The 9,279-nt window shown below is 40.0% G+C and overlaps 1 pseudogene; it reads left to right on the top strand.

The window, feature by feature from the left end:
- The first annotated feature begins 2,509 nt into the window (after nt 1-2,509).
- Nucleotides 2,510-6,748, top strand: LOC110221392 (Fanconi anemia core complex-associated protein 24 pseudogene; annotated as a pseudogene).
- The last annotated feature ends 2,531 nt before the right edge of the window (nt 6,749-9,279 follow it).

The raw sequence follows: 9,279 nt of genomic DNA, 5'->3' as shown, positions 1-9,279 counted from the left end.
CAGTGCCTTCCTCTCCAGACATTTTGAAGCTCACAAGGTCATAGCCGCCCCAATCTTCACCTACAAGCAGGCAAGGAGAGACACAACAGAGACCAAGGCAACAGCAAAACCATGGACTCTCTGCTTCATGCTGGCTGTGCAAGAGAGAGAGCTCAAAGCTCATCATCAAGAGACCCACAACAACTAGGCCTCCTCCAATGTTCCCAGTCCAGAAAGAGCCATAGCCAAGAGATTCATCCTGGCTGGCCAGTGCCTTTTGAATGTCCCCTAGTTCTGGCTACAAAGTGAATCAACAGTTCATACCCTCATCACATGGTATGCAGACCAGACCCAGCTACAGAACATCTCTGTGTGCTCCACATCAGGGAACAGTGATCTCATTTTACAAATAAGAAAATTAGCCTGTGGTCTTATAGCGAATCAGGATGAGTCAGAATTCAAGCCAGGGCCCTTTGCCTACAAAGTTAGTGTCCTCCCACTACACAATCAGCACATGATCAAAGTTGGTGAATAGAATCAAGGGTGCTGGCCCATTCTGGGAAGGAATTATCTTCTGTCCTATCCTTTTTGCTTGAGGAGAGGACAGGGAAGATTAAGTGCATAGAATACGGCTGCTTTTAGAGATAGCTAAGTAGTGCAGTGTGTTTGCCTTAGAGTCTGAAAGACCTGGGTTCGAATCCTGCCTGAGATACTTATTACCTGTGTGTGACTCTGGGCAAGTCACTTAACCTCTCTCAGCCTCGGTTTCCTCATTTATAAAATGTGAGTGATAATAGCTCACAGGATTATTGTATCAAATGAGAGAGCTTATGTAAAGCATTTTATAATTAGACCCCATATAAATGCTAGCTCTCAATATATGTGATTGTCCAGCCATATTGTTGTTTGTCCTTTGTTTTCAAAGAGGACCAATAACATCATAGGTGATGTCTTGACTTGAGTATGAATTGGGTTTAAGTGAGGCAGAGTTGCACAAAGTCGTCAGGCTCAGACTCACGTTCTGCTCTTGAGTCACCCAAATCCAGTGGCAGGACAGGAATCAGGAAGACTGGGGATGGCCCTGGGTGCGGTGGATGACATTGGCCTCTTTAGTGGCTCACCATGCTCTAATTGCTCCACAGTGCCTGATTCGGCCGCCTTCATGGCCATTGGAAGAAATTGTTTGCATTTGTCCATTCTGCCAGGGAAAGTCTTCACATGCTTGGAGCAGACATCTTCCTAACTCATCAACAAGTCTGAGGCCTGTCAGTTACCCTCAGCCTGATTTAGCTAGCCTGCTGAGGTGATTTACTGGGGTGTGGTCCCTATGCATGCTACAGCTTCTTGGGGCCACAGGTGAGTTAGGTGAATCAGGTGGACCCCAAAGGTTGATAAAGAGCCCTGAAAAGGGTTCAGTAGGCCCTCACAACCAAGATGCTAATCCTCCTGAATATCCTTTACACTCTTGTTCAGCTATAAATTAATTGCTAGATCCTTTCAGGGAGAAGGGAAGGGTTATTGATAATGCCCACCCCAGGGTGTGCCAGCATACCTGTATTCACACTCATGCCTAACGTTACAACCATAGGTGAGTAATGAAAACCCAGGTGAGTCAAAAGAGATAACTCCCAGACAAGCACAGATAATCCACAAGGAACAAAAATTAGGATTTTACTGTATGTGATGTGACATGCCAAAGAAATCTGTGCATCATAAATTTTCTCTGAGAATTGAGTTAGCTACATCCCAGAAACTATCACACCATAACAAATTCTCCATGGTCAGTCAACAAATATTTATTGAGCATTTATTATGTACAGTAGTAGGAGTGTGCTTATAAATGTTTAACAACTGGTTCTGGGAGGGGGGAATATGCTGGACACATTTTAAAGTTTAATTTTCATTATTAACATTTTCTCTAACACTATCTTGGGTTATTTTATGTTATTTATTTTTATTTTTTGGCAATTGGGGTTAAGTGACTTGCCCAGGGTCACACAACTAGTAAGCATCAAGTGTTTGGTCTGAGTCCGAATTTGAACTCAGGTCCTCCTGACTTCAGGGCCAGTGCTCTATCCACTGCGCCACCTAGCTGCCCCTTCTCTAATGCTATCTTAAGTCTAGACAATCAATAAAACAATAAATCAATCCCTAATTTATGGCACTTGCTGTTTTTCGAGATGTAAATGTTCACATTGAAAATTTGACGATCAGTTCTCAAAAGGCAGTTTAAACCAGCTCTCTGGCTCCCCGAAAATGCCATAATGTGGTTTGTGGAGGACACGAAGGAAAGAGTCCTAGATTTGGGGATTACACAAACTGAACTCAAATTCTTTTTTTGTGACCCTTACCAAGTCACTTGTTCTCTTTGGACAAGTTGTTTCATAGGCAAATGACTTCTTCCAGCTTTAAAGTTATGATGCTAAGAATAAGCTACAGGCTTTAATCTTAAGAATTCACTAATCAGTCTTTTCCCATGTCCAACTGTTTTAAAATAGCCTTACTAAGACAATTGTAGGAGGTCCGTAGGATGGGTCTGGTGGGCTCCAGCCTGGAGTGCAGCAGAACACCAGCAATAGGCCTTGCAGGTCTCTGCAACAGCAGCAGCAGCTTCAGGAGCTCTCTGCCCAAAGACTGTAAGAGAGTCAGTTAACTGGTCAGAAAGAGACTTTCTGCAGGGGAGCCTTTGCTGCAACTGGGTGCAGCTGGCACTAACTGGCAGCTGTATTGCCCATATGCAGTTCTGGGTTACAATTCCAGGGTGGAGAAGTGTACTTGTGATCAGTCACAAAGAAGCAGGGACCAAACACTAGCATTTCTGACTGCAGGAGAGCAGGGGACCTTCTTGAGTAAAGATCAGAGTACAGATTAGGAGAGCAGTGACCACACCTCTCATAGGATGATACCACTTTGGAAGCACTGAAAACTTGCAGTTTGGGGCAGCTAGGTGGCACATTGGATAGAGTGATGGGGCTGGAGTCAGGACTTCCTGGGTTCAAATCTGGCCTCAGATACTTACTAGCTTTGTGACCCTGGACAAGTTACTTGACCCTATTTGCCTCAGTTTCTTCATCTATAAAATGAACTGGAGAAAGAAATGTCTATACACTCCAGTAGCTTTGCCAGGAAAGCCAGAGATGGGGTCATGAAAAGTCGGGCAGGACTGAGAACAATGATAAGAAGAACTCACTCCAGATATAGTAGCATAAAAAAGCCTAAAGCTTGACACAGTGCCTCCCCAACCCTAAGTAAACAAAGTCCAACTTTAACATAAAGATCAAAGTAAAGAAATAAACTGAAAAGATAATCAAACAAGAAGGAAAAAAAAGTACTTGACTATAAAAAGCTACTATGGTGGCAGGGAAGAGCAAGACATAAACTTAGAAGACAACAATGTGAAAACAGCTACAAGCAAAGCCTCAAAGAGAAATGCTATTTGGAATCAGGCCCAACAAGAATTCCTGGAAGAGTTTTTTTTTTTTAAAAAAGAGACATAAGAGTTGTAGATAAAACATTGGGAAAAGAGATGATGATGCAAGAACATTATGAAAAAAAGAATTGAAAGCTTGGTAAAAGAGACACAAAAAATACTGAAGAAAATAATGCCTTAAAAAACAGAATTGGCCTAATGACAAAATAGGCCCAAAAATTAACTGAAGAAAAGAATCTGGGACTCAAAATTTAAAAAGGAAAGAATGTTAAACATAAATAAATAATTAAAAGTTAAAATAAATAAATAAAATATCTTTACTTCCTCCATCTTTTTTTCTCATTTCGTATTATCATATAATATTCCTTTTTACTATATATAATCAATCAACTATATAAAAGTGAGATAGGCTGCCACTGGAGACAATGAGTACATTATATCTCTCCGCAGGTCTTTAGTCAAATATTGGATGGCCATTTTATGTGCATGTTATATTGGGGATTCTTTTTCCAGTATGAGTTGGACTACAGTACTTCTATAATTACCATACATAGTAACATGTATCTTATGTATTTATTATAGAATTGAAATATGATGCATTGTTTCTATTATCTGGTAATTAACTTTGCAAAAAATAAAAATAATTGCACAGTTACATTTAGTCTGTGCTTTTAATCTCATCCCTTCTAGCCATGTCTAGATAGGGAGTAAGAAGAGAAAGAGAGAGAGAGAGAGAGGAGAGAGAGAGAGAGAGAGAGAGAGAGAGAGAGAGAGAGAGAGAGAGAGAGAGAGAGAGAGAGAGAGAGAGAGAATGCCTTTGACAGCTACTTGAAGAATTCCATCTTTCACTTAAAGGGTAAAGATGGAGGCAGTATTAGGTAAGTGTCAGCTTCTGAGGGCCTATGTGTGCTGCACCTCCCCCTCCTGCTGGGAGATCTTCATCCTGATTCCTGTTTTCAATCTCAGATCACAGAAATATTTCAAAGGGAAACTCCCCAATGTAGTATCTTCATTCTTACAAGCTCCCTATTGTGACTGACTGTACAAGGGGTCTGTTGTTCTCTCCTGAATATGGATTCAGGAGAGTTATACAGGCAGTGAGTGAAGAAAAGACCCAGAGAGCCTCAGCACAAACCAGAAGGGAGTGTCCATTGTCAGAAGACTATGGACAGACACGTTTGCCAAGAAGCACACCAGTAAATCTAGCCAGCAATGTCTGGGTGGGCAAGTATTAAGGTAAAATGGGAAACATTTTACTTCCAACACAAAATCTATGGGGCCTTTATGTTGAATGTTGAAGTTCTTAATAAATTTCCTCAATTCTAAATTGTGATTTTTTAAATGTGTTCTGTAATTTTAGTGTCTATTAAAAAGCAGATTTCAAATAACTATTTAAACAATGTAAGAATATATTTTTTTAAGTATCTGGACTGGAGACAAGTTTTAAACATACAAAAGGGTTAAGCTTTTTCTTTCCTAGTATTAACTAAAAGGGTTGCTGTTTCTCCATCTCTCTGTTTTTATCCTTTAAATTATTTATATCAATGTTGTTGTTAAATAATGGAGGGGTTGTCTTCTGGTTTTCTCAAGCCAATTGATTGGTGTAATTACTCTCTTTAGTTGTGGTAATTATAATTCTGGATGCTTTTGCTGAGAGGCTACCCTGGGTCCATTTATTTCTGCATTGTCTGTAAAAGCAAATGGGGCTTGCCTGACATAGTCAGCTATATCATACTGAGATTGTTGTTTTCCTTGCTTTTGTTGCTTTTTTAAATTTTCCCCTTCTCTTTTAAATAGCTTGTAGCACAGTTTTGATTATCTATGCCTCATGGAGAGATATTCCCAGCTTGTGACTTTTCTGCTGTTTGTTATTGGTGACAATCTCAATAGCAAGGCTCTTCTTAACCCCCATCCATCACTCTCTTTCATTTTCTTTCCTTCCATTATCCTCCATATAGTTCTGCTCCCCATTAATCTACACTCCATATGTCTTTATAAGGGAAATTTAGGCATTCAGGAAGAATTCTGTTCTCCTTTTCAGGTATGCATATTACAGTGTATCATGAAAACAACCATCCAAATCAAGGGCCTGATACATTCTAATCATCTCTGCTCCCCTCCCTGAGAGTTAAATACAGGATAGGAAAGTAAGCCTTCAATTTTTCTGCTGTACAAACTCGTTCACATTTAAGTCATTACTGGTTTGTCAGTTGGAGATTTCCTAAACCTCCTAGGGACTAGAATGTCCAATGAGTATGAAAGACACTAAGATCTGTGGCTGCAGTTATAAGTGAGATAGGGGTAGGGACTGTACCAGTGTTTCAGCTATGTACTAGTGATCTGCTGGATCAGGAAACTGCCTCTACCAATTCAGGTCAGCATCTTCCCTTCAATGTATAACCTGAAAGAGTTGCCTAGAGGTCAAGAGGAAGTAAGGGAAGAAAGAAAGGAAGGGAGGGCACGGTTGTGAAGGGTAAGTCAGGAGTGGGAGAAGAGAGAAAGGGAGGAACTGGAGAGAGGGGGAGAGGGGAAAAGAACACAGATAGTGAGGCAGAGGGCCCCTCTTACACCAAGGGCCCCAGGCTTCCACAGGGGCAGCTGTATCTCTAAACTCCTAAATCCAACTCTGGCTTCCAGTGTCCTAACTCCTGACCCCCAATCACCCAACAGTAAGCCAACATCATCATTAAAATCAGAATATCATTGCTGGAAAAGGAATATACACTTACAGACCTTATATATGCTCCTTTGGGGCATGTTGTTGGATGTATGAAAAAAAAATGTTTTAGCCCAAGAAATGCAAGGGGAGGTTGAGTTCACCTTTGAGGAAGACCTGACACTGGTAAATTTTCACCTTTCTAATAATTCTGTATTCTTTATATTACCGAAACAGATTTGGTGGTAGGAAAAGGCTATAGAAAAGGATTGTTTGACTTAGAAATGCCAATAATCTTCATGAGATTACGATAGGTGAAAAAACACAGATGAGTGAACAATAGCAGAAATTTGTTGTTCTGGGACTCAGAATGGCACTGCGTCTGGTGGCCAGCCAAATGGAAGTGTCCCAATGCATTATCCAACCGGTCTATGAACAAACTGAAGAGAGGAATAGGAATCCTTTTCATAGGTACAAAACACGGTCAGCTCTCTGAATCACCGTTGCTTTGAACAGTACAGCAGATACAAGGAGTTGGCAAAGTTATAGCCCTTTGCCTTTGTTGCACGAGTCTCCAAGTATCCAAAATGTGTGTGACACATGTATCTAAGAACATGAGCAGGTAGTTTGACAGATGCTAGCAGAAAAAAAAAATGCATACATTCTTTACACAAATGAGATGACATGGCACAATGCTATGATCTTTGTTGTTGTTGTTGTTGTTGTTGTTTTCCAGCACCAACAAATCTAAATTGTGCTCTTTTTACCTTTTTGAAAACCAAGGAATTGATTTTTGCATCTTATGTCGAATATTGAAAAGTAAGGTAAATTTTGAACCACAATCCCTAGACTCATGTTTTAATCAGCTATCCTGGCATTAAGTCTTAAACTAGCAGACCAGATACTACTGTTCCTTGACCAATTGTCTAATGATATGCTTTTGGTGATTCTCAAGATGATCACAACTTGAATGTATGGTGTCTCATTCTTTAGAAAATTAAGATGTATACCAGTTTCAACTTTTAAAAGCAACAATTAACTTAAAATGAATTCTTAAATAATGGTATGACTTTGACTCTAACACATTCCTCTTCCTCTGACATTTCAAGTGATTGTTTAGAAAGTCAGAAGCAATAGCCAATGAAATGTTCTATCTCACGGATAGATGCTTGAGGTACCATCAATGATATTCTGATTTCATAATGATGATGTTGGCTTACTGTTGGGTGATTGGGGGTCAGGAGTTAGGACAGTGGAAACCAGAGTTGGATTTAGGAGTTTAGAGATACAGCTGTCCCTGTGGAATTCTGGTCATGAAAATGTAACTGGCTTAAAGGCCTCCAACATAAGGGCAGTTTTTGATGCCTTTGAAAACAATTACCTTGGAGCAATTTTTTGATCACATAATCAGTAAGTACAGGGAAAGAGGTTAGGACTCTAAGTTTTCTGAGTTCTTTTCTGAGCTCTTAGGCCAACTTTATGTTTACTACACCATACACAACTATGATTAGATATTTGAAATTGTCCAGAAACTCAGGATCATCCTGACAAAATACCTGAAAAGTGCATTGAATTTTCTTTTCATCTAGATATCATGGTATCATCTAGGCATAACTTTGGTCTTATTGAAGTGGCTTAGGTATTTGTAGAGACTGAAGAAAAAAAACAGGATTTTAAACAAATGAACAAAAATAATTTATGTCAGTCACTGAGCCCTTTCTGATGACCAAGGCCTGATTATGAAATAGCACGAGAACACATACATCTGTAGAATTTGTGGTATAATCACCCATATACAGATGGCATGTGATAATTGATGATGTCCTCTCCATGTGACCAGAAATTTAATCTCTGGCACAAAGCACCAAGCAAGCTATCTGATAAAATTGTACAGGACATTTCTGTTAGGACGACCTGGCCAATGAAAACCACAGTCAATAAAATCCTGCAGATGTTTGGATTACCTAAAGCTCCCCACAAACAGCTGGATGAGAGTGTAACAGAACCCCCAAAGAAGAACTAAAAACTGCTACATTATAAAATTAGCCCTTCAGCTTAACAGATGGATGAATGACTGGGCCCCCTGCCATGTCTCCATTGTGTCTAACATGAGGGATATAAGCAATGTGGTCTCACAATGATTAGCTCTAGTGCTGGAGAGGAATTCTGCTCATTCATTCACTCATTCTAGCTGGAGCGACCAGACAAAAAGCAGTGTCTGGAAACAATGATGAATGGGGAGTCAGAAAACCTAGGTTCTGATCCTACTTCTGCCTCTCTAGACCTTAGCTTCCTCATCTACAAAATGAAAGGGGTTAGATGAAATGAACTCCATGCTTGCTTGCTTTATGACCTTGGATCTAGTCAACTACATGCAACTACATCAAATAATCAGGTAAGGAAATAAACCTCAGCATGGGCCACTACTTACTTTTAAGATTATATTTTACTTTTTTCAATCAGGAGAAATCCATCTTCTCTCCCTCCCCCACAATTGGGAATGAAAGAGAAACAAACCACCGGTTATAGACATGAATAATCAAGCAAATCAAATCTCCATGTTGGTCATGTCCAAAACATATTTCCCTTTCCCCTGTGCCACCCCACCAACACACGTATATTTCCCTCTGCACTCTGAGTCCTTTACTTCTCTATCAGGAGGTAGGTAGCATGTTTCATCATTATTCCTTTGGAATTATAGTTGGGCATCATTCTAATTAGAATTCCCAGTTCTTTCTAAGCTGTTTGATATTGTTCGTCAGTTGTTTTAGTTGAATCCAACTCTTCATAACCCCATTTGGGGTTTTCTTGGCAAAGATTCTGGAGTAGTTTCATTTTCCAGCTCATTTTCCAGTTGAGGGAACTGAGGAAAACAGGATTAAATGATTTGCCCAGGGTCACCCAGCTAGTTAGTGTCTGAGGCCAGATTTGAACTCAGGAAAATGAGGCTTCCTGACTTTAGGCATGGCACTCTTTCCACTGTGTCACCTAGCTGCCCAACAATATTGTCACTGTAAGATTTGTTCTCCTGGTTCTGATCATTTCACTCCACATTAGTCCATACAAGTCTTCTCAGGTTTCTTTGATACCATCCCCTTCATCATTTCTTATAGCACAAAATCATTCCATCGCATTGATATACCATTCCCCAGTTGGTGCATACCCCTAAGACTTTCCTTCTTTGTTACCTTAAAAAGCTATGCATATTTTTATA

The sequence above is a fragment of the Phascolarctos cinereus genome, unplaced genomic scaffold (genome assembly GCF_003287225.1).
Source record: "Phascolarctos cinereus isolate Bilbo 61053 unplaced genomic scaffold, phaCin_HiC Scaffold_4;HRSCAF=312, whole genome shotgun sequence".
In the NCBI taxonomy this organism is placed as follows: Eukaryota; Metazoa; Chordata; class Mammalia; order Diprotodontia; family Phascolarctidae; genus Phascolarctos; species Phascolarctos cinereus.
This window is presented reverse-complemented; position numbering and strand designations above follow the sequence as displayed.